At 46.5% G+C, this 24,980-nt stretch overlaps 1 long non-coding RNA gene and 1 pseudogene across 1 annotated transcript; both read left to right on the plus strand.

The window, feature by feature from the left end:
* Positions 1-2,551: 2,551 nt before the first annotated feature.
* LOC106843857 (sec1 family domain-containing protein 1 pseudogene) lies at positions 2,552-19,118 on the plus strand (annotated as a pseudogene).
* A 1,766-nt stretch (positions 19,119-20,884) lies between these two features.
* On the plus strand, positions 20,885-24,127 carry LOC123288161 (uncharacterized). Its single transcript, XR_006531734.2, has 3 exons — positions 20,885-21,131; positions 21,436-21,736; positions 21,826-24,127. It is a non-coding gene; the product is annotated as an uncharacterized lncRNA (long non-coding RNA).
* Positions 24,128-24,980: the final 853 nt, after the last annotated feature.

Below are 24,980 nucleotides of genomic sequence, written 5' to 3' on the forward strand. Positions count from 1 at the left end.
ATGGGCACTGGCTATGGGCAGAATCGAGATGATCATCCCAGACAGGCCGGGCTCCTGGAGCTTGGTGTGGAATCACGCTACTGTTTGGAGCAGCCCAGGGCAGAAGGGAGCAGGTGGAACTTCCCCTGTGACCTGAAGGAAATCAATCGCAGGGCTGGGGGACTTTGGCACCTTACAAATATCCTGTTCTTTCATTTTCCACCTGTTGGTTTCTCCCCAGTTGATAAGGCTGCCCTGGATCAATAATTCATTTCCACTGAGGATTGTGCGATGATGACTTTCCAGTTCCACTGTCCCCTCCCTGCTTGGTGACTGTCATTGTCCTGTGAAGCGGAGCCTTTGGGGGAGGCTCTGAATGACAGGCCCTGTGGAAGGCAGGGCGAAGGCTTCCTCCTGTCCCTTTCTTCATCGGTTTTCGAAGTGATGTGTGGTCCTGGTTGGGTCCTGGTTATAACATACCGACACAACGAACATTTGAAAACCATTGGAAAAATCAGAATAAAACCTGGGTATTAGAGGGGCTGGCCGGTTAAGTGCACATGTTCCACTTCGGTGGCCTGGGGTTGGTCAGTTCGAATCCTGGGTGTGGAGATGGCACTGCATGGCAAGCCATGCTGTGGTAGGTGTCCCACATATAAATTAGAGGAAGATGGGCCTGGATGTTAGCTCAGGGCCAGTCTTCCTCAGAAAAAAGAGGATTGGCAGATGTTAGCTCAGGGCTAATCTTCCTCAGGAAAAAACAAAAAACAAAAAATGTGGGTATTAGAATCTAATCTGGGTATTAGACTGGATTAGGAAATTATTAATTTTTTTTGTAAGTGTGATAATGTTATTTTGTCTATATAGGAAAATGTTCCTCTTTTTTTAATACATGTAGACAAATAAAAACAACTCAATCCCTCAAAAACAAAAATATAATTGCTTCAAACACAGGATAATTGCAGAGATTTTATGTGCATGGGTGCACACACGTACACACACGTACACACACGGTCACACACACACACACTAACAGGACAGTGTGGGTGCACAGCTCAGGATGGGGCAGGATTTTAAATGTCTGTGACGAATCTCCTCCCCTTCAGTCCTGTCCGCATGTCCTGTAACTGTGGTTCACATGCATTTGGGGACAGGGTTGGAAGGTTAGGGGTTGAACTGTGACAGCTTGTGCAGTCGTTCTCAGATCTCTCGTGTGTCCACCCGCACCTGTTCCCTTGATGCTGGGTTTGCACACGTGACTTGCTTTGGGCGATAGATGGAGGCAGAAGGGCCAGTGAGGCAATTCTAAGCTGAGGACTCAAGAGGCCTGGGAAGTTCCCGTGCTCTTACACCGCTGCTCTTGTCAGGAGAAGAACATGCCTGGGCTAGCTCGCCAGTCCCAGGGAGATGAGAGCACATGGAACAGACTCCTCAGCCAAGTTCCGCCCCCACCAGGCAGTACCCAGCCCACTGCTGACCCGTGAGTGAGCTCATGAGACCAGTAGAGCCACCCAGCGAAGTCAGCCTCGATAAGTGAGCCAGCCCTCGGCAGACCTGCAGATCCATGAGAGCACAAGGCTGTTGTTTGAGACCATTGTGTTTCAGGGTGATTTGTGACTCAGCATTCTCCTGACAAAGCTGACTGATGCGGTGTCCCCTTCCCAGTCTGGGCACCCAGGAATCCTTGGGTCTTCCTGTCCTACAAGTGCCTGGGCTCCTCACCCCACTGACACAGCATCGGAAAGCAGTGGGGGGAGAGTCTTGTCTATTGAATTTGTTCAAGACACCAGGCGTTCATGGGCTTGACTGCTTTTTAGACACTTAGCCAGGTAATTTACAACTCACATAATAAACACGTAATTATTGCTCATAAAGGTTTGATGACTGCATTATGAGAAACATCAATCTTTGCTCAGAAGTTATTAGGAAAAAATATTGTCCCCAAACAAGCCTCCTGAACAGTGACGCTCAAAGCGTTTACTCAGAACGAGTGATCAGATTGCGATCAGCTTTCGCGTAGAACACAGGGCGTGTCTGGAGGACCGTCCTCAGCGGGATGGTCTGACGGAGCTGGTGAAGCATGGGCCGGGTGGGAAGTCGTCGCGCTCCCGGAGAAGAGGTTTCTGATCGTCAAAAGCAGCCTGGACCCCGAGGTCTGGGGCCCTGAGGTGGCAGAGACGGCGGCGTGTTGAGAGGAGCCGACAACAATGCTCTATGCTCTTTGGTCATCGTGGGAGGGCAGAGACGAGACGGGGTGGGTCAGGAATCGCCACGTCTGCCCCTGGATGGGGCGGGGGGAGTCGTGACACGGCGTCCAATGAGGACAAAAGCAGGTCTGGGCTGTGAGTGCTGCAGAGGGCGCCCCCCACCCCCACCCCATGCCTGGCGGCCCCAGGCCCACACACTTCTGTGTTCTGGAGGAGATTTGACGACTTTCCAGAAGTCTTCTTTCCTGTACCTTCTCCTACTGCGTGGGCAGAGGGTGCTCCATGACCCTGACGTGGGGTGCAGCCAGGTGACTTGTTTTGGCCCATGGCAGACGGATGCCAACTCAGGCTGGAAAAGCTCTGCCATGGTTGGAAGTGAGAAGAGCCTGCCGGCCAGCTTGCTGGTCCAGGAGGACAACAGACACGTGGAGCTGACCCAGGCCTGCATGCTGAAGGGGGCTGCCCGGCTGAGCCTCACCTGGCCTCGCCGTCTCCATCGCACCTCTGCCGGGCGAGCCCTGCCGAGGTCAGCTGGTTTGGGCAGCGGATGCCCCTCCGGCTGTGTCTTGCCTGCGGCACTGCCGCGAGGGCCATCTGTTCCGAGGGCTGTGACTGCAGTGTAAGGTGACGGTTACAGGCCCCAGGCCTGGGGCTCCATCCAGCTCCACGCGTGTTACAAGCACGCGGGTAGATGGGACAGCAGGTCAAGATCCAGTTCCAGCGCTGCCAACCTCTGCGCCCTGACAGACACTCACCTCTCTGATTCCCTGTCCTCGTCGTAAATAATAATCATCATCCCTCACAGGCTCCTGGTGAAGAGTAAGCGTCTGGACATGTGTGGAGCGGTAGGAACAACGTGTACACACAGTCACCAGTCGGTGCTGCTGCAGTAGCTGCATCGGATGCTGGGGGTCCTTCAATGCCAGCTGAGAGTCGGGGCCTCGTCTCACAGACCCGCCTTTCCCCAGCGTCCTCTGCCCAGTCACATTCAACAGGATGAGCGAAAGGATTCTGATCAAACATTTGAGAGTCACAGGATTAAACCAGGTCAATCAAGTTCTTTCCCACAGAGCATGTCAGCGCCTCTCACGTGGTGAGGAACACTGTCCGGGAGGGGCCGGCTTGTCGGGGATTAATGCATGGCTTTGCAGAGCATTTCTTATGGCTGGAAAAGAGTGAAATAAACCTAGAAAACCCTGCGCTGTGTCCTCCTGTCACTGAGTGAGCTGCCTCCTGCTCGAGTCCCTGCAAACGAAGTTACTGTGCAATTTACAAAATGGGGAAAAGGAAACACTCCCTTTCCAGCACAGGAGCCCGACGGGGCAGCTGCTTCCTTTACCTCTGACGGCAGCTCAGAAATCGGTTAGCTCTGGTTTGTCAAGTGTTTACAGGCCTTGCCCCGCCCCCCGCCTTGTTAGCAGTGATGCTCTGACTTTGGAACATCTTTGCACCAGCTCAGAGCTCCTCCTATCAGACTGAGGAGCCGTCAGTGTGAGCCGGAAGTCGCCGCCCTTGAACAGCTGGACCAGCTTCTGCCCTGTCAGGGAGAAGGCCCTGAGCGACAGCTCTCCAGCATGATGCGTATGAAATAAAGTCTCCCCAGACAAGTTGAAACACATCTTCTTTCCACAGGGTTTTCTTCTGAGGGTGCACACTTAGCCAAATTCTACAATTTTAAAAATTGAACCTGTGAATGACTAGTTCTGCTAGTCCTGCTTCCAGAGAGCTCAGGCGTGGAAAGCTGTCCCAGCCACTCTCGGGGTCCGTGCAGAAATCACCGCCACACTGAGCATGTTGTGCCTCTGACGGCCATCTCCAGAGGCCGAACATCTCTGCAATAAAGGACCGTCCATGCTGCTGAGACCAACACACCCGGAGAAAAGTGAGCGGTCAGTCCGCCCACAAATGCTGCATAGTTTGGCCTTTTCGTCCCAGACGTCTTCACTGAGAGATGGCCGGTCCAGACAGTCAATGCTAGGGCGGGCTGGGTTCAGCCCCGGCAGGCTGGAGTTAGCACTCGACTTTTCTGAGAAATTCCCTGAATTTCCCACTTTGCTTTTATTTTCTATTTTTTACCACTTTATTGAGTTAGTGTTGACTTAAAATAAAAGGCACATACTGATAGTTTTGGACATATGTGAATCCACGTGAAACCATCACCACAGTGAAAATAATGAGCATATTCATCACCTCCAAATTTCCTCCTTTGCTTTTGTCACCCCGCCTCCTGCCTGCTAACTAACGCCCTGCCTGCTCTCACTATAACCTCCTTTTGTTTTCTAGAATTTCATATAAATCCTACTGTTCATACTCATTTTGTGTGGCTTCTTTGTTAAAAATTATGTTATTGAGGTCATATTGGTTCATAATATTGTGTAATTTCAGGTGTACATTATTATATTTCAGTTTCTGTATGGACTGCATGGTGCCCACCACCAATAGTGTAGTGTTTATCTGTTACCATACATGTATGCCCCTTTACCCCTTTCACCCTCCCCCCCTTCCTTTCTGGTAACCACCAATCTGTTCTCCTTATCTATGTGTTGTTTGTTTATCTTCCACATATGAGTGAAATTATATGGTGTTTATCTTTCTCAGTCTGGCTTATTTCACTTAATGTATACCCTCAAGGTCCATCCATGTTGTTGCAAATGGGACGATTTTGTCTTTTTTATGGCTAAGTAGTATTCCATTGTATATTTATTCCACATCTTCTTTATCCATTCATTTTTTGATGGCCACTTGGGTTGCTTCCACATCTTGGCTATTGTGAATAATGCTGCAATGAACATAGGGCTGCATAGGTCTCTTTCCGTTGTTGATTTCAAGTTCTTTGGATAAATACCACAGTAGTGGGATAGCTGGATCATATGGTATTTCTATTTTTAACTTTTTGAGAAAGCTCTGTACTGTTTTCCGTAGTGGCTGCACCAGTTTCAATTCCCACCAGAAGTGTATGAGTGTTCCCTTTTCTCCACATCCCCTCCAATATTTGTTATTTTTTTGGCTTGGTAATTATAGTCATTCTAATGAGTGTAAGGTAATATCTCATTGTAGTTTTGATTTGCATTTCCCTAATAATTAGTGATGTTTAACATCTTTTCGTGTGTCTGTTGGCCATCTGTATATCTTCTTTGGAAAAATGTCTGCTCACATCTTCTGCCCAATTTTTGACTGGATTTTTGTTTTTTTGTTGTTGAGTTGTATGAGTTCTTTATCTATTTTGGAAATTAACCCCTGTTGGATATATGACTTGCAAATGTTTTCTCCCAGCTGGTGGGTTGTCTTTTCATTTTTTTCATGGCTTCCTTTGCCTTGCAAAAGCTTTTTAGTCTGATGTGGTACCATTTATTAATTTTTTCTTCTGTCCTCCTCGCCTGAGTAGATATGGTATTCAAAAAGATGCTGCTAAGACTGATGTCAAAGAGTGTTCTGCCTATATTTTCTTCTAGGAGTTTTATGGTTTTAGGTCTTACATTCATGTCTTTAATCCATTTTGAGTTAATTTTTGTGTGTGGTGCAAGATAATGGTCTACTTTTGTTCTTTTGCACGTGGCTATCCAGTTTTCCCAACACCATTTGTTGAAGAGACTTTCCTTTCTCCATTGTATGTCCTTGGCTCCTTTGTTGAAGATTATCTGTCCATAGATGTGTGACTTTATTTCTGGTCTTTCAATTCTGTTGCATTGATCTGTGTGTCTTTTTTTTCTGCCAGTACCATGCTGTTTTGATCACTATGGCTTTGTAGTATATTTTGAAGTTAGGGATTGTGATGCTTCCAGCTTCTTTTTTCTCAGGATTGCTTTGGCTGTTCAGGGTTTTTTTTGTGTGTGTGTGTGAGGAAGATTGGCCCTGAGCTAACATTATTGCCAATCTTCCTCTTTCTGCTTGAGGAAGATTGTCCCTGAGCTAACATCGGTGGCAGTCTTCCTCTATTTTGTTTGTGGGATGCTGCCACAGCACGGCTGATGAGTGGTGTGTAGGTCTGTGCCTGGGATCTGAACCTGTGAACCCCAGGCCGCTGAAATAGAGTGCACAGATTTAACCACTATGTCACTGGGCCAGCCTCTGTTTGGGATCTTTTGCTGTTCCATATAAATTTTAGGATTCTTTGTTCTATTTCTGTGAAGAATGTCGTTGGGATTTTGATTGGGATTGCATTGAATCTGTAGATTGCTTTAGGTAATATGGACATTTTAACTACGTTTATTCTTGTAATCCATGATCATGGAATATCTTTCAATTTCTTTATGTCTTCGATTTCTTTCAATAATGTTTTATAGTTTTCAGTGTATAGGTCTTTCACCTTCTTAGTTAAATTTATTCCTAGATATTTTCTTCTTTTTGTTGAGATTGTAAATGGTATTCTATTCTTGACTTCTCTTTCTGCTAGTTTGTTATTAGTATATAGAAATGCAACTGATTTTCGGAAGTTGGCTTCGTACCTCACAACTTTGCTGTAGTTGTTTATTATTTCTAATAGCTTTCTGGTGGATTCTTTAGGACTTTCTATATATAGAATCATGTCTGCAAACAGCAAGAGGTTCACTTCTTCCTTTTCAATTTGGATTCCTTTTATTTCTTTTACTTGTCTAATTGCTCTGGCCAAAATCTCCAGTACAGTGTTGAATAAGAGTGGTGAGAGTGGACACCCTTGTCTTGTTCCTGTTCTCAAAGGGATGGCTTTCAGTTTTTCATCATCAAGTATGATGTTGGCTGTAGGTTTGACATATATAGTCTTTAATATGTTGAGGTACTTTCCTTCTATCCTCATTTTATTGAGTTTTTGTCACAAGTGGATGTTGTCAAATGCTTTCTCTGCATCTACTGAGATGATCATGTGATTTTTATTCCTCATTTTATTAATGTGGTGTATCACATCGATTGATTTGCAGTTGTTGGACCATCTCTGGATCACTGGTATAAATCCCACTTGATCATGGTGTATGATCATTTTAATGTGTTGCTGTATTTGGTTTGCCCATATTTTGTTGAGAACTTTTGCATCTATGTTCATCAGTGATTTTCCTTTTTTTGTGTTGTCCTTGTCTGGTTTTGGTATCAGGGTAATGTTGGCCTCATAGAATGAGTTAGGAATCATCCCATCTTCAATTTTTTTGGAATAGTTTGAGAAGGATGGGTATTAAATCTTCTTTGGATGTTTGGTAGAATTCTCTGGAGAAGCCATCTGGTCCCAGACTTTTGTTTTTTGGGAAGTTTTTTGATTGCTGTTTCAATCTCTTTACTTGTGATTGGTCTATTCAGATTCTCTATTTTTTCTTGATTCTGTTTTGGGAGGTTGTATGAGTCTAAGAATTTATCCATTTCTTCTAGGTTTGTGGGCATATAGTATTTCACAGTATTCCCGTATTATCCTTTGTATTTCTGTGGTATCCATTGTAATTTCTCCTTTTCATTTCTAATTTTATTTGAGCCTTCTCTCTCTTTTTCTTAGTGAGTCTCACTGAGGGTTTGTCAATTTTGTTTATCTTCTCAAAGAAACAGCTCTTAGTCTCATTGATCCTTTCTACTCTTTTTTTAGTCTCTATTTAATTTATTTCTGCTCTAATATTTATTATTTCCCTCCTTCTGTTGACTTTGGGCTTTGGTTGTTCTTCTTTTCCTAGTTCTGTTAGGTGTAGTTTAAGATTACTTATTTGATATTTTTCTCATTTGTTGAGGTGGGCCTTTATTGCTATCAATTTCCCTCTTATAACCACTTTTGCTGCATCCAACAAAAATTGGTATGTTTATTTTCATTTTCATTTGTCTCCAGGTATTTTTTGATTTCTCTTTTGATTTCTTCATTGATCCAATGGTTGTTCAGTAGCATGTTGTTTAATCTCCACATATTTGTGACTTTCATAGCTTTTTTCTTGTAGTCAATTTCTAGTTTCATAGCATTGTGGTCAGAAAAGATGCTTGATGTGAGTTCAAGCTTCTTAAATTTATTGAGGCTTGCCTTGTTTCCCAACATATGATCTCTCTTTGAGAAGGTTCCATGTGCACCTGAGAAGAATGTGTATTCTGCTGTTTTTGGATGGAATTCCCTATCTATATCTATATCTATATCTATATCTATATCTATATCTATATCTAAGTCCATCTGGTCTAGGTTTTCATTTAAGTCCACTATTTCCTTGTTGGCTTTCTGTCTGGAAGATCTATCCATTGATATAAGTGGGGTGTTGAGGTCCCCTACTATTATCGTGTTGCTGTTAATTTGTCCCTTTAGGTCTTTAACAGTTGCTTTATATACTTTGGTGCTCCTGTGTTAGGTGCATATATATTCATAAGTGTTATGTCCTCTTGGTGGGAAGTCCCTTTCATCATACTGCCCCTCTTTGTCTCTCATTGTCTTTTTATATCTTGAAGTCTGCTTTGTCTGATATGAGTATGGCAACACTTGCTTTCTTTTGTTTGCCATTTGTTTGGAGTATCATCTTCCATCCCTTCACTCTGAGCCTATGTTTGTCTTTAGAGCTGAGATGTGTTTGCTGGAGGCAGCATATTTTTGGGTCTTGTTTTTTAATCCATCCAGCCACTCTGTGTCTTTTGATTAGAGAATTCAATCCATTAACGTTTAGAGTGATTATCAATATGTGAGGCTCAATATTGCCATTTTATCTTTTGTTTTCCAGTTATTCTATATTTCCATTGTTTCTCTTCCTTTGTATTTCTGATTGCCATTTCATTTTGGTGGTTTTATGTGGAGATTTTCTCAGTTTTCTCTTTTTTATGAATTGTGGCTCTGCCCTGATTTTTTGTTTAGTGGTTACTGTGAAGTTTGTATAAAAGATTTCATAGGGCCAGCCCCATGGCATAGTGGTTATGTCCAGTGCATTCCACTTCAGTGGCCCAGATTTGAGGGTTTGAATCCTGGGCATGGACCTACACCACTCCTCAAGCCAAGCTGTGGTGGTGACCCACATACAAAATAGAGGAAGATTGGCACAGATGTTAGCTCAGGGCTAATCTTCCTGAAGCAAAAAAAGAGGAAGATTGGCAACAGATGTTAGCTTAGAGCAAATATTCCTCATTAAAAAAAGACAACCACAGACAAAAGATCTCATAGATGAGATAGTACATTTTCTGATAGCCTCTTATCTCCATTCACCGAAGCAGGTTCCATCCCTTTCCTCTTCCCCTTTTGAGTTATTGTTGTCACAAATTATCCTGCTTTGTTACTAAATTGAAGTGTTTATAGTTACTTTTGATGTGTTCCTTCCCTTTATCTTTTAAGTTATAAGTATTTGTTACCCTGTTTTGAAAGAGATCTGTAGTTTTCTGATTTTTTCTGTCTATCTCCTTGCTCAAAGCTTTGTAGACCTTTGCCTTTTTGTTTCAAGTATGAGGGCATCCTTCATCATTTCTTGTAGGGGAGGTCTAGGCAATGAACTCCCTTAGTTTTTGTTTATCTTGGAAAACTTTTATTTCTCCATTGTATCTGAAGGATAGTTTTGCTGCATAGAATATTCTTGGCTGAAAGTTTTTATCTTTCAGTATTTTAAATATGTCATTCCATTCTCTCCTAGAGTATAAGATTTCTGCCAAGGAATCTACTGAAAGCCTGATAGGGGTTTCTTTGTAGGTTATCTTCTACCTTGCTGCTCTTAATATTTTCCTTTGCTGTTGGCTTTGCCAGTTTTCCTAATATATGCCTTGGAGAAGGTCTTTTAGCAGTGATGTGATTAGGAGTTCTATTGTCTTCATGTATTTGTAAGTCTGGCTCCTTCTCCAGGTTTGGGAAGTTCTCAGCTATTATTTCTTTGAACAAGCTCTCTGCTCCTTTCTCCCTCTGGAATACTCACAATCCTTATGTTGCATTTCCTAATTGAGTTGGATATTTCTTGAAGAATTCCTTCATTTTTAAAAAATCTTAGCTCTCTCTCCTCCTGCATCTGAAGCATTTCTATATTTCTATCCTCTAAGTCACTAATTCTTTTCTTCATAACATTAGCTCTATTTTTTAAGGATTCTAGATTTTTAAAAAAAATCTCATTGTGTTCTTCATATCCAGAATTTCTGCTTGCTTATTTTTTATAGTTTCAATCTCTTTGGTGAAGTAGTCCTTCTTCTTATTAATGTTGTTCCTGAGCTCATTGAACTGTCTTTCAGAGTTTTTTTGTAACTTGTTGAGTTTCTTTATGATTGCTATTTTGAATTCTCTATCATTTAGATTGTAAATTTTTGTGACTTCAAGGTTGGTGTTGGAGATTTGTCATTTTCCCTCTGCTCTGAGTTTTTGCTGTAGTTTCTCATGGTATTTGATGAATTAATCTTTTACTGGTGCATTTGTGGTAGTATCAGGTCTCAGATTCCACCTGCTATCTCTAGGGGGAAGCAGGAGCTGTGTTTCTGATCCCACCCTATCTGCTAGAAGTTGTGCAGCTATGGTGTGCCCATGGGCCGCAAAAGCGTTTTCACGCAGGCTCAGGGCTGCTTCTGCACCAAGGTGCTTTCCCACTTGTGGGGCTGCAGCAGTACTATGGGCACTAGTGTTGGCCAGGAAAGCATTTGCATGCATGTGTATTTCTGCCACCACCTGTTCTTACAGTCACCCTGGCCTCTCTGCTTGGTCAGTGGGGCTTCTTTGCAGGGTCTGAGCCTGGGCCACTCATTGGGACTGCAGTGGCAGGGTGGGCTCTCCCACTAGCTGGGAAAGCATTTGCACATGGGCCCAGGGCTGCCGGGGAAGGGTAGGAGAGTGCTCACCTATTTCCACCACTTACTGGGGGGGCCAGTCTATCCACCTAGAGATGTATAGCTGTGTGGGTCTCTCTGGTGTCCTGTTGTGCTGTGTAGGTATCTTCTGTTTGTCAATGAATGTCCATTAGTTGTAGTTCAAAGGGGGAGAGATAAAGAGAACAGCTCGCTCTGCCATGTTGCTGACATCAAAACCTCTGCTCTGATTTTTTTGTTTATTGGATACCATGAGGTTTGTATAATAGATCTCACAGATGAGATAGTCCATTTTCTCATAGCTTCTTATTTCCATTAGCCTAAGCAGGTTCTGTCCCTTTCCTCTTCTCCTTCTGAGTTATTGTTGTCACAAATTATTCTTTTTTGTTTTGTGAGTTTGTGACTATATTGAAGCATTTATAGTTATTTTTGATGCTCTCCTCTTTATCTTTTGTGTTACAGTTAATTGTTTGCTCATCTATTCTGATAGACAGCTGCAATTTTCTGATCTTGTCTTTCTATTTATCTTCTTGCTCAAAGCCTTATAAACCTTTGCTTTTTTGTTTCAGGTTGGAGGGCTCCCTTCATCATTTCCTTTAAGGCAGGGCTAGTGGCAATGAACTCCCTTAGCCTTTGTTTATCTTGGAAAGCTTTCATTTTTCCATCATGTCTGAAGGATAATTTCAATGGGTAGAGTATTCTTGGCTGATAGTTTTGTCTTTCAGTATTTCAAATATATCTTAGCCTGTAGGGTTTCTGCTGAGAAATCCACTGAAAGTCCAATGGGGTTTCCTTTGTAGGTGATTTTCTTCTGTCTTGCTGCTCTTAATATTTTTACTTTGTCATTTCCTTTTGACAGTTTTACTAACGTATGCCTTGGAGAAGGTCTTTTTGCATCAATGCAATTAGAAGTTCTACTGGCTTCAGGTACTTGTAAGTCCAGTTACTTCCCCAGGTGTGGGAAGTTCTCAGCTATTATTTCTTTGAACAAACTCTCTGCTCCTTTCTCCCTCCCTTCTCCCTCTGGAATACCTATAATCCTTATGTTACTTTTCCTAATTGATTTGAATATTTCTCAAATAATTTTTTCTTTTTAAAAAATCTTAGTTCTCTCTCCTCCTCCACCTGAAGCATTTCTATATTTCTATCTTCTAATTCACTAATTCTGTCCTCCACAGGATCTGCTTTATTTTGTATGGTTTCTACATTATTATTATTATTTTTTTTATTAATGTTATGATGGATTACAAGCTTGTGAAATTTCAGTTGTACATTTTTGTTAGTCATGTTGTGGGTACACCACTTCCCCCTCCGTACCCTCCCCCCACCCCCCCTTTTCCCTGGTAGCCACCGATCAGATCTCCTTCTCAATATACTAATTTCCACCTATGAGTGGAGTCATATAGAGTTCGTCTTTCTCTGACTGACTTATTTCGCTTAACATAATGCCCTCGAGGTCCATCCACATTGTTGTGAATGGGCCAATTTCGTCTTTTTTTATGGCTGAGTAGTATTCCATTGTGTATATATACCACATCTTCTTTATCCAATCATCAGTTTCTGGGCATGTAGGCTGGTTCCACGTCTTGGCTATTGTAAATAATGCTGCGATGAACATAGGGGTGCAACGGACTCTTGAGATATCTGATATCAGGTTCTTAGGATAGATACCCAGTAATGGGATGGCTGGGTCGTAGGGTATTTCTATTTTTAACTTTTTGAGAAATCTCCATACTGTTTTCCATAGTGGCTGTACCAGTTTGCATTCCCACCAACAGTGTATGAGGGTTCCTTCTACATTATTTTTTATCTCATTAATTGTGTTCTTCATATCTGGAATTTCTGTATAGTTTTTTTTAAGGGCTTCAATCTCTTTGGTGAAGTATTCCTCTGTTCATTAACTTTATTCCTGAACTCATTGAACTGTCTTTCTGGGTTTTCTTGTAACTCACTGAGTTTCTTTATCATAACTATTTTGAATTCTCTATCATTTAGATTATAATCTTCTGTGACTTCAGGATTGGTTGCTGGAGACATCATTTTCCTTCTGTTCTGCAGTGTTACTGTAGTTCTTCATGGTGTTTGATGAATTGATCCTCTGCTGGTACATTTGTGGTAGTATCAGCTTGCAGATTCCACCAGGCACCACTTCAGGGGGTCGGGGGGGGGGCGGGACAACAGGTGCTGTGTTTTCTGATCCTGCACCATCTGCTGGTAGTTGTGCCTATCTGGCTGCTCTCTGTCCCCACAGGCTGGCCACAGCTCGGGGAGTTGAACTCATGTGGGTGGGGCCTCTGTGCTTGGTGGGAAGGTTGTGGCTGGGTGCTGCACTTGGTGGGTGGGTTGCTTTCATGCTGGCGGGGGCCTCTGCACTTGGCAGGTGGGTCTAGCTGAGCTGCCGTGGTAGGTTGGTGGGGCACCTTCATGGGGGCTAAGCTGCTGCCACTCAGTGGATGGCGTTTGCATGGGCAGGGCTGCCTCAGTAGGTGAGTGCACCTGTGTGCTGGGCTACCACTCTGAAAGTATTTGCACATGGGCTTGGCTGCCTCTGCTCCCACTCAGTTGCACTGGCTGCTGTGTGAGGATCCACAACCTGGATCACAGCTGCCAGGGAGAGGGAGGGGTCTGCTCACCTAGTTGTACAGCTTCCTGGGGACCCAGTCTGGCCACCTTCAGATGTATGTCTATGTGGATCTCTCAAGCATCCTGTTGTGTTGTGTAGGGAATCTTCTGTTGGTTAATGAATGTCCGTTTAGTTGTAACTTAGAGGGGAGAGACATAGGGAACAACTCACTCTGCCATGATGCTGATGTCACTCTTCTGTGGCTTCTTTTACTCAAAATAACTGTTTTGACATCATTCATGTAGTTGTGTGTGCCAACATTTCATTCTTTTCATTGCTGCTGGACTATCTAGTCCACACACAGGCATGCCAAAACGCACATTTATTTTCCCACAACTGGACTTATTTTGTATCTTGAGCCAGTGTTATGACTGATGCAAAAAATGTAATTTAGTCAATTTGAGGAAAGTCAGGCAAGACCAAAGTGATGTGGTAGAAGGGGGTGTGAGGAGGAGCTTCGCAGACGTAATGAGAGGGACCTAAGTGTGTGTGTGTGTGTCCTGGTGTGATCCCTAATCAGGAGTCTGGGCCCCAGGGACCCTGCTGGGCTCTCGGCAGCAGGGGCTGTGTTCCCTCCCCTCCTGGCGCCCAAGGAGGGGACATTGCCCAGGCCCTGCCCTGGCACTGCCCCCCTGCTGACAGGAGAGCTGACAACCACCAGGGGGAGGAGATGGGGGACAACAGGGCCTTGTCCCTGCAGCCTGAAAACCCCTCCTGGGCCCCCAACCCCATCTCCCTCCTAAATCTAGCTGGCTGTATCAGGATGTCCACGGGCAGGGAAGGTGGAGAGGAACTTTCCAGAGCCTTTCTCAGCCCCATGATGGAAACGGGTGCAGCCTTGAGACAGGCTCGTAGGGGTCAGCATGCACGGTGCACACCCACTGCTGGGGGTCCTGCTAAGGGGCAGGCGTGGGACCCAGAGTCACTCAGTGTGTCTCAGTGTGATGTCAGAACATCAGGGAACCCTGAGGGACCCACACAGGGAGCCGTCCAGTGGATGGAGGACAGTGCTCGGCAGCAGTGGGGCGGTGAGCAGGGCTGGGTGAGGAAATGTTTGTGACATGATCTCGTTTCAGCATAAATGAGGCTGCACAGATTACACACATCAGTGTGTGTTCCTTTTAGACAAAGTTAGAAATGGAAGAGAAGCAGTATCCATTGTTAACATGATTCGTCTCTGAGGATAGAATTGTGGGTGATCACATTTTCTTTTTCTGTGACTCTCAGGATTTTCTGATCCCCCCACTGATGTGCATCCTTCATGCACTAGACAGATAGGAAGCTTTTAAAAATTGGCTTTGCTTCCTGGCACCTTCCTCCTGGGCACATCTCTCAGTGAGAATGGCCTCTGGGTTTTCCCGTCTTGGTGAAATGCGTGTACATCATCTCTCACTAGCACAGCAGAGACCACAAAAAAGTCAATGAAAACAGCAGGTAGACTGGACCACAGACATCTAATCACAACTTGAATTTCAGAATGTGTCAACGGTCTTGTCTGTGCACAAACTCTAGTTTGTCTCATGTTTTCATCCATGAACTAAAATAATCTAAGATTGAATAATCCTCAGCTAATTTATACTTGCCCTCAGAGTAAATTAATTCCCTTTTTAATTAATGATTTCATTACAGCAGAATTATATTTTTTAAATGTGTGACTCGGGCAAATATTAAAAGTGTTGGGTTCCCCAATTCACACTGGCTAAGGTAGGGGTGGAGTCAGCTCAGAGGGTGGGGGCCAGGTCAGAAGGGTGGGGCCAGGATTCAGGGACAAGGCTAAGTAAGAGGTGGAGGGACCATGTCAGAGGGGTGCAGTCAGGTCAGAGAGGTGAAGTCAGGCTGGAGGGGCAGGGCCATGCCTGAGAGGTGGGGCCCATGCTGTCCTGTCGTGGGGAAGGGCCAGACAAAGTGATGTCCAGGGCTCCATGGGTCTCAGCCCTTCTTTCAGTGCTTTCATCTCCACCATCTTTCTTATTGACCTCGAGAGAAATGGGGTGAATTCACCTCTGCACAGTCCATGACACACTGTGTATATCCTTTGTCTGCATGTGGATTCTATCTGATTTTATTTCTTTATTCCCCTTTAATCCCATTCCTCATCTCGTTCCAGTCCCACTCTTAGGAAATCATAAAACTGTTTTCATTAGTATCTTTTCTTTATTGAAATTTTCTCTTATTTATTTATTTATTTAAAGATTGGCCCTGAGCTAACATCTGTTGCCAATCGTCTTTTTTTTCCTTCTTCTCCCCAAAGGCCCCCAGTACCTAGTTGTATATTCTAGTTGTGGGTCCTTCTGGCTGTGCTATGTGAGACACCACCTCAGCGTGGCTTGATGAGCAGTGCTAGGTCTGTGCTCAGGATCCGAACTGGTGAAACCCTGGGCCGCCAAAGCTGAGTGTGCGAACTTAACCACTGGGCCACGGGGCTGGCCTCTATCTTATTTATTTGAAAGTGTTTGTTGAGACTCTTTCCTAAGACTTTATCCTTATGAAATCCTTGAACTGTGTTTAATGACTGTTTTTTTTTATTTGAATGTGTTCTTGCAAAACGTCCGTTGTTGTCTTGTGGGCATATAATTTAAATATACATCAATGGTACTGTGTTAAATGTTTCATTCTGTTTATGACAGTTTTTCTTTTTACAGATGATTATGTGTTGAGCATATGCTCCTGTTGCTGAGTACACAGTAGCTCTATGTTTCTCATGGCTGCATCATGCTCCAAGGCTGCATACTCCTCATTTTCCCTCTCCAGGCTCCCAGGAGGGTACCCACACCACGATCAGAGAGCAGCCTCTTACTGTCCCCTATGGACCTGTGAGAACATCTCCCTGGGCATGTGCTGGAAGGATAGAGGACAGCATCCCCCCTGCACTACCTGCTCCCCACAGACCCCAGGGTCCCACACACCTGTCAGCAGAGACCCTGGGCTATGGGAGGCCCCTGGCGGGGGAGCGACAGTTCTAGTACAGAGGCCTCCTCTTTAAAGGGGACCCCCCCGCCCCCTGGCACAGGTCTGGTCCAGAGTCACATCTAAACAGGCAGCTGACACTGCAGAGGACAGGAAGGGGCTGCTCAGGTCACTCCAGGTAGAGTTACTAGTAAATAAAGATACAGGATGCCAGTTCAGTTTTCATTCCAAGTAAATAACAAGTCATGTTTAGCCTCTATAGGCCCCATGCTGGTGTGTCCTAAACACTTGGGGGCCTGTGAGGAGGGGGATGGGCCAGGGGCCACCCCTTGTGATGCTCCCTGAGCCCTGAACGCAGACCACCTGAGTGGGGTGGGGGTGACCCAGTGCCAGGAGACCCTGGGAAGGAAAAGCACTTAGCTGATGCGTTAAAACATGCTGGTGCTGCACTCCCCTCCCTGGAAGCTGCTCTGTGGGTGGAGAACAAAGCAGAGCCTACAGTGAAGGGGTCAGTGAGGCAGAGAAATCCTGTCTTTCAGCTGGAAGTGCCTGGGGCAGGTGTCCCTGCTGATGAGAAGAGGGAGAGAGGAGTAGGGGGAGGGGAGGGGAAGCGCAGGTCTCTGCAGGGCAGGAGTCGGGGGAGGACGGGGGCCCTCAGGAGGCCTGGCCACAGGGAGATGAGCAATTCTTCTGAGTAGGAGGAAAGAAGTTAAGGTGGTTGGGAGCTTCTGGGTTGGTGAAAGCGGTGGAAATTCAGGGACAGTGGTGCTCAGAGAAGGCATGGAAGCTCCATGACCCTTCCCTATGCATGCCTTCCATCTGGCTGTTCCTGAGTTATAGCTTTTTATAATAAACCAGTAAGCTAGATCTTCAAAATCAATTCTATGAATCAGACTATTTAAACTTTATTTCTGCTATTTCAAGAAGTAAACTGGGGGCCAGCCCCATGGCCCACTGGTTAAGTTTGTGTGCTCTACTTTGGCAGCCCAGGGTTTCACCAGTTCAGATCCTGGGCACGGACATGGCACCACTCATCAAGCCATGCTGAGGTGGCATCCCACATAGCACAACCAGAAGGACCTACAACTAGAATATACAACTATGTACTGAGGGGCTTTGGGGAGAAGAAGAAGAAAAAAAGACTGGCAATAGATGTTAGCTTAGGGCCAATCTTTAAAAAGAAAAAAAGAGAAGTAAACTGGAAGACACTGCAAATGCAAAATTTGCAGCTAGTGCAGTAACACAAGTAGCCAAAGTTTTTGATCAGTATCTCAATTTTATTACTTTGGAAAATGATGTCCTTGTATTATGTAATCAAGATAAGGCAATGGTTCCAGTTGTGCCCTGACCAGTCCAGATAGCACAGACATGGTGATGGAGCTGTTCCAGGCACTGTTGCTGACAACTTCTCCTGCTTTTTGTCACCCTGGGTACTGTTCCTATACACAGATGTTCAAGAGGAACAGCAGCAGAAATGAGAGCAGTGAAAGTAGATAAGAAACTTAGGGAAAATCTAAGAGATGCACGAAATAGTCCTCTCCCAGGAGGCACTTGGAGCTGGCTGAGCCCACCCCACGGGCCTTTCTTCATCCCGTGGACGGAAACAGGGATCGGCAACTCCTGTACCGCGTCCAGCTGGGCCTTGGCGCATGGTGCACTGGATTCCACTTAGACTTAATTTGGAAGAAACTTCAGGAGTGGAAGATTCTCTATGATGCTGGACCACGAAGAAAAAACAAGAAGTCTTACGATTTAACTGAAGTTGAGAAATTTTGGCAGAAACATAAGGGAAGTCCATTCCCATAAGTTGCAGAATCAGTTCAGCAGGAACTGGAATCTTCCAGAGCACAGGAGGATGAGGTCAAATGACTTAAATGCATTATGGCACTAGAGGGGGGAGATGAAGGAGCCCTGAGTTTGCTTTCTGACGAGACTCCTAAGCTAACATCAGCTGCGATTCCTTGCCAGAACTCCGTGGGAAAAAAACACATTGCTCTCCAGACAAGCGTTGCCGGTGCTGTCTTAGAACAGAGAAAGGTGAGAAAACTGGATGCACATTTTGAAGATGAATAAGAAATAATGAGCAAAACTCCTCTGGACAAATCTCTTTTGGGTATAATGTCAGACCCTGGTGCAGGAACTCCAGAAGACAACAGAGGCTGTTTCTTATCTGTTATATGAGCAAGCACCTTCTGAGGCTGATTTAGACTAATACAAAAAGGCTTTAGCTGACACAGGACGCAACCTAAATCCCTTACAATATATCAACCAGTGGAAGGCTTTTGCCCAGATGGCCTCAGCTCCTGCAGCTATGGCAACACCACCACTAAATGCTGGCTCTCTTACCACGAGGCCTGAATACAGGATCCCGGTTTGTGGTGGAAGGAGGGAAGAACCTGGTACTGAAACGGCAAAATCCTCCTGTTACTCGTATTTTAGACAATCTCATGGAGAGGAAGTCAAACTCTAAAACTGATGACTATAGATATTTTAAGCCCAAAATGCTGCAGGGCAAAGACGGCTCAGTTCCAAGGAATCCATGCCAAGAGGCAGTTGTGTTTGTCTTGGGAGGAGGCAACTACATTAATGGCAACATCTTGTTGACCAATAACCGGGAGACAGGCAAACACATTGTATACAGCTGCGGGGAACTTCTTAATGTGCCACAGTTCATAAAACAGTTGTCACAACTTGGAGAAAAAGGAGAGGCTGCAGTCTGATCAGCCGGGAGAGCCCCCGACACGGCTGTCCACGGTCCCTGGACCCGGATCCCTGCCCCTGCAGTTCTAAGTCACAGGTCCTGTCATTTAGTGCAGCCCGACCCCGTGCACCCGCCGCCCTCTGCATTAGGCTCCTGATCCCCTCCTGGCAGGTCACTCTTTGATTCCTATTCAGCTTTCATGAGTCCCCCTAACCGTGCTGGTGACAAGTACAGATTAATTTCTCGGCCTGACTTGGATGGTTTTCGTCTTTGATTCCTCCGTATCCCCAGGGCAGCTCCAGGCATGTTGGTGTCTTAATTCATCATCTGTGATTTTACAAAGGGATCGCCCAGCGTGGGGACACTTCCACGTCACACATCTCACTGCACAGGCCACACCCAGGCCAGGCAGGACCAGAGTTCAGAGCTGCTTTCTAGGGGCCATCGTCACGGACACCAAGGGGCAGGCCCATGTCTCCTCACAGACGTGCAGTCGGTCTGTCTGCAGTCAAATGGAAGTGGCTGCACTCACTGTGGGCACAGGGGCCTGTAGGTGCACATCTTCTGTGTTGACTGTGTCTCATTCCCTCTGCTTCCAAACCAAAAGGCCGATTTTGCTTTGGGAAACCACATCTTCCCCCCCTTTAGTTCTCACGAACCTCAGGAATTGGTTCCTCCGTGACCCAGGCATTTTACAAAGGGCTGAGCCAGTCAGATCTTCATATTCCCCTGGAGAAAGGCAGAGGGAGTGACGTGCAGGGTGAGAGCATTTCCAAAGTCAGAGCAACTGCAGCCAGCGAAACACAGCCCTGAGTCACTGTGCTGGGCCATCTGGGGGCAGAGAAAATACACCCAGTGTATGTGACTTCCCCACATTCAGATAACCCCCACGTGAACTGGGTTGGGGAAGCCCGTCCGTCCCGGGCTGACTCTCCTCTCAGGTAGAAGCCGGGCGCAGGTGTGCTCCTGAACATCCATTTCCAGGCTCAGGGCGCTGGCCACCTGGCTGGGGGCCCCTTCTCACCTGGGCTGAGTGCTCTCGGCTGTTCCTGAGCATCTCTCTGGCTCGGCAGCCTGAGGCCTCAGAAAATGTCCCCAGAGAGGATGGATGGAACTTTCCACGGAGTGCTGAGTTAAACCCACCCTGGTGCAGACTTCCTTGTGTTCACAGGGGCTGCCGACTCTCTGGGAGAGACCAGGGGAAAGAGCGCGAGTGGACGGAGCCTGTGTAAGGGACTAACTTGGGAACTAATTCATCCTGTGAGCACACTCCATCTCGCCTGCTCATCCTGCATCCTGCTCTTCTCCCATCTCTCTCACACCAGCCTCCCCTCTGGTCTCCTTGGTGAGAGCCACCAGGAGGGTCCCCCCCCAGTACTGGTGGGATGCCCCGCTGTCTGTACCCACACAATCTGTGCCTGGACAGGGGTGGGGTTGGGTGTGAGACACACTGGAGGGAGCACCGTGGGGTGGGGGCTCTCTGAGGTGGAGGAATCCTAGGCAAACACCCGCATCGTCCTCCACAGGGTCTGATGATTCTCCGCCCACACGGTCAGGAATGCAGGCATGTATCAACCTCCAGATGATGTTCCCTGTTATCCCTCAGCACTGATGAGGGAGGAATGACTTCGTCCGTTCGTTATTCAAGTGCTGTAAAAGTTTGACCCCGCACCGGAAGAGCAGCAACAAGACACCAGCAGCAAAGATGGTCACGTGGAAGGGTTTGTATCACGCCTCATGCACTATTCTGCCCAACAGAACAACAGGTTCACACCCCCCACCCCCAGCTCAGCTCTGAGCACTGGGGGTGGGACACAGGACCCTGGATGTGTCCCCACGCCCACACACTGAGGGGGAGGCTGGCTTCCTCAGTGAGTCATTCTTGCCCAGCACATCAAGCGCAGCAGGACAGCTGAGAGACCAACCAGGGACTTGACAAAAAGCAAGGCCACTTCAGCCCCACCTCCCTGTTCTTCTCAGGCTTCCTCCGGGCTCCGAATCCCAGGCCTCGTGTACAAGTAATCAGCCTCAGGTTAGTCACTGAGTTTAAATCGTGACATTTTGAGAATTCAGATCACAGCAGCATTTGCTCACTGCCCTGTGTATAATCCTAACCCTACGGCAAGGCCAACCTCACTAAGCTTGTTTCTTGAGAAATGCCAAAATGCAACCTCTCCTTCAATTTACTTCTTAACGCTTTTTTATTGTTTTGCTTTTTGCTTGTTTTATACAGGCTTTCTCCCTCAAGGGAGGTTAACATGGAAAGACATGTCACCACTCAGGTGTTATCATTGTCAAAATCGGAGGACATTTTTTCTCTTTCTCTTCTATTTCAGCCCATCACGGGTCCATGTTCTCTGTGCACATCCACCTCAGCCTCCCTGGATTCGCCTTTTAAACAACCGTGGACTCCCCTGGGAGGGATCATCACGTTGTGGAGAGCTGTGCAGGGCCTGGAGTCAGACAGCCGGGGTGGAGCCCCGTCCACACCCTCACATCTGTGTGGCCTTATAAAGTCACTTCATCTCTCTTAGCTTCAGTCTCCTCATCTCTGAACTTAGAACCATGAAAGGACACACCACCCAGAGCAGATGAGATGAGTCAGTAGACGTACGGAGTCAGCACTGAGCCTGGAAGGTAGGAAGCACTCAGTACGTTACCTCTCATTATTGTCACTTTTATAATTGCCAAACCTTTTAGCTTTATATGTTTCTTTGCTCCTTCAGGAGACATTGTTCCCCAAGACGATGGCTGTGGTGGCTCCTGACTATTTACAAAGATCTAACATGACTGATGTTTAGTCAGACCTGAAAGAAAGGGGGACAGACGGGGCAGTTCCTGCTGAGCAATGATAGTCTCCACATCTCAGGAACCTCCTGTGCGCCAAGCTCTGTGTTAGCTGCAGTTGTGATCGGTCACTTAATCCTCGCAGTAGCCCACTAGACATGGACTACGATTGTCCCCATTTTACAGAGGACGGAAACGAGGCTCAGAAGGTGTAAAGCTCTTGCCCAAGGCCGTGGCTGGGAAGTGGCGGAGCCAGTATTGGCGTCAAGGACAGGAGGAATCTGAAGTCCTCGCTCTTCTTCTCCATGCCATGTTTTCTCTGTTTCATTCATAATTAAAGAGAAAAAGTCAATCCTCAACTCTCTGTAGCACAGTACAAACAGCACAGCAGGAAGCTTTTCCCTTTAACCCAGAGTTTGCTGAACTAGGCGGGGTCAAAGCTACCTTTTAGTTCCTTTTTCCCTTTGTTTTCCAGTTTAATGTCTATTGACCTACTCGTAATTACTTATTCTGTTCTTAGCTGTGTGTCAAGTTTACAGATGAATCTGTGACAAGTTTCTGCATCTGTTACTATGATTCGTTTTCTTTTACATTAGCATTACAGTTCCCATCTTTCTGTTGAAATTTGTTATTTGTTCATGCATATTCTCCAGATTTTCCATTAGAGGCTTTAGTGTATTAGTCAGAGTTGTTTTAATTTCACTGACTGGTAGTTCCAACGTCCGTGTCATATCTGAGTCTGGTTGTGTTGCTTGTCTTCTCTCTTGAATTTTTTCCCCGTGTCTTGTACTTTTTGGTTGAAAGTTAGACATGGGAATGGACCATAGAAGTTGCGATAATAGTACTTATATCTGGAAATGTGTATGCCTCTTGTCTTATGAGGCCTTGATTTAGAAGAAATGCTCTTGCCCGCATTTATGGAAGCCCTGGGTTGCTCTCACTCTGACCCAGATAAGCCAGCATTCCATCTCCATCTCTCCCTGAAGGCTCCTGTCTCCCTTAGATTTCAGGTTAGTTGGTTTCCTGCAACCTCAGCCCTCTAATGTGCTCAAGGAAAGTTATGATTTTGTAGATCCTCTGGTCTTTTCTTGTCACTAGGGTGTGGATGACGTTCTTTACAGCATTCTACAACCTAAGCAGCAACCAAACAGGACCCTTCTCTTTAAACGTGTATTACTTTTCCTCAGAGCCTATTGGTCAGCAGTTGGTCACATGGCACACAGCTGGAGAGGATACTGGAAAATGTGGTTTGGATTCTAGATGGCAATGTATCCAGATAAATGCTTTATGACCATGGAGGATGTGGAGAATGGTTATTGGGGGTGACTAGCAGGCTCTGCCACACCCTATCATCTTCCCAGTCTTCACGTGACTTCCTCCATTTTGGAAGCAGGAATACTGAAGTTCAGTGAAGTGACATCCTTTGTTCCAGTCACGTGGTTCCAGATCACCCGTGCTCAGGCATGGACTCTGCATTCTGGGTACAAACCCAGTCAGTGGGAACACTGGTGAGGACAGGCACCAGGGTGCACTGCAGCTCCTCCCAGGCCCCTGCCAGGCCCACCAAGCCCAGGTCTCCCTTCTGAGCTGCCGTCTGGTCTGCATTTCTCCACCAGGCTCCAATGGTATCCAGAGGACCTTGTCAACTTCTTGCAAGCCCCCAGGTCATGCAGAGACCTGGAAGTGCCCCAACACAGTGGATGGGCACCTTGAGAGGGCAGCCGGTCCCAGAGAGGAAGGCCATTCTCCAGAGAAAGACCACTGAGGCAGGAGGATGGGGGATGCACCAGAAGATGGTAGAAGACAGCTTCTGGAGAAGACCGTGGGGTCTGGGTCTGACGGAGGCCAACTTCTCAATTGCCTTCCCCCGCCTTGAGGAGGGGTCCAAACTCTTCACCATGACCTGTGAAGCTGAACCTGACCTGGCCCCACCGCCCTCTCCAAGCGCACCTTGTGGGGACATGCCATCACTCACACCCTTCAGTCCAGCTGCACTCAGATCCTTCAGTTTGTCAAATGCTCCAAACTTTGTCCCATCTTATGGAACTTTGCATTTGCTCTTCCCTCTGCCTAGAATGTTCTTCCTGAGACATCTGCATGGCTGGCTCCTTCTCTCCTTCCATTCTCAGCAGAAAAGTCACTTTGCAGAGATCGCCTCCAACTCTGTGGAAGTGGCCTCCCTGTTAATCTCCTCTCATCGCTGAGTTACTTCTGTTGTAGCAAACATCACTGTCTACAGTCGTCCTGCTCTGCTACTCATTTTATTGTGTGTTGTCTGTTTCCTAAGAGGGCAGGGAGCACGTCAGCCTTGACCCCCAGTGACCAGCAGTGTCAGGAACGTGGGACGTGACTGATTCAATCTCCGGAGTGAAGGAAGGAAGCAGTGAATCAGAAAACCTTTGAGTCTGAGGAAGGAGCCCTGCTGGGTTTCCTCCTCCCGTCCGTTGCTGCCCTCCCCTCCCCAGACCTTGGGCGCCGCTGCCACCCAGTCCCGCCACTGAGGAGAGGGCCAGCGCCTCCCCTGCAGTTCCCGGCCCAGCGCCCTTCCCCCAGCCCGGCTCTGCCTCTCTTCCTCCTTTCCCTCTTCCTCCTCGTTCCCCAATCTGTCCTCGGCTTCTCCCATCTCCTCCCAGCTCAGCGACTCCCAGACCTTGGGTGAGGAGCCCCTTTGCCACCTTGAAGTCACTGAATGCCCCCTGAACCCACCCTCCAGACTCAAGATGCTGTCAGACCCAGACCAGCCTCCTCAGCCCTGGGGAAGCCCTACTTTCCCGTGAAGAAAAAAAGGTCTTTGTTCCTCCTGGGCCCTGAAGCAAGCTGGACATTTGTTACGCTGCAGGGAACCATGTCCCCCAGTGCACGCTCCTAAGTGGAGAGGCACAGATTTCCAGGCCGTCAACTCAAGTGTGTAAAATAACTGGATTCTTTTATAACTAAATATAGTCTGTCTCTAGAGCCCTCACTCTGCCTAATGGCAGAAGAAAATAGACTCAATTCCAGGTGAACGGCGCCAATTCAGGGAGGGAGATGCTTTTTCTAGACAATTGAGGATCTCCCCCTCCCCTCTTAGGTGCCTCTGTGTTGTGGGTTCACA

Source organism: Equus asinus, chromosome 8 (assembly GCF_041296235.1).
Source record: "Equus asinus isolate D_3611 breed Donkey chromosome 8, EquAss-T2T_v2, whole genome shotgun sequence".
In the NCBI taxonomy this organism is placed as follows: Eukaryota; Metazoa; Chordata; class Mammalia; order Perissodactyla; family Equidae; genus Equus; species Equus asinus.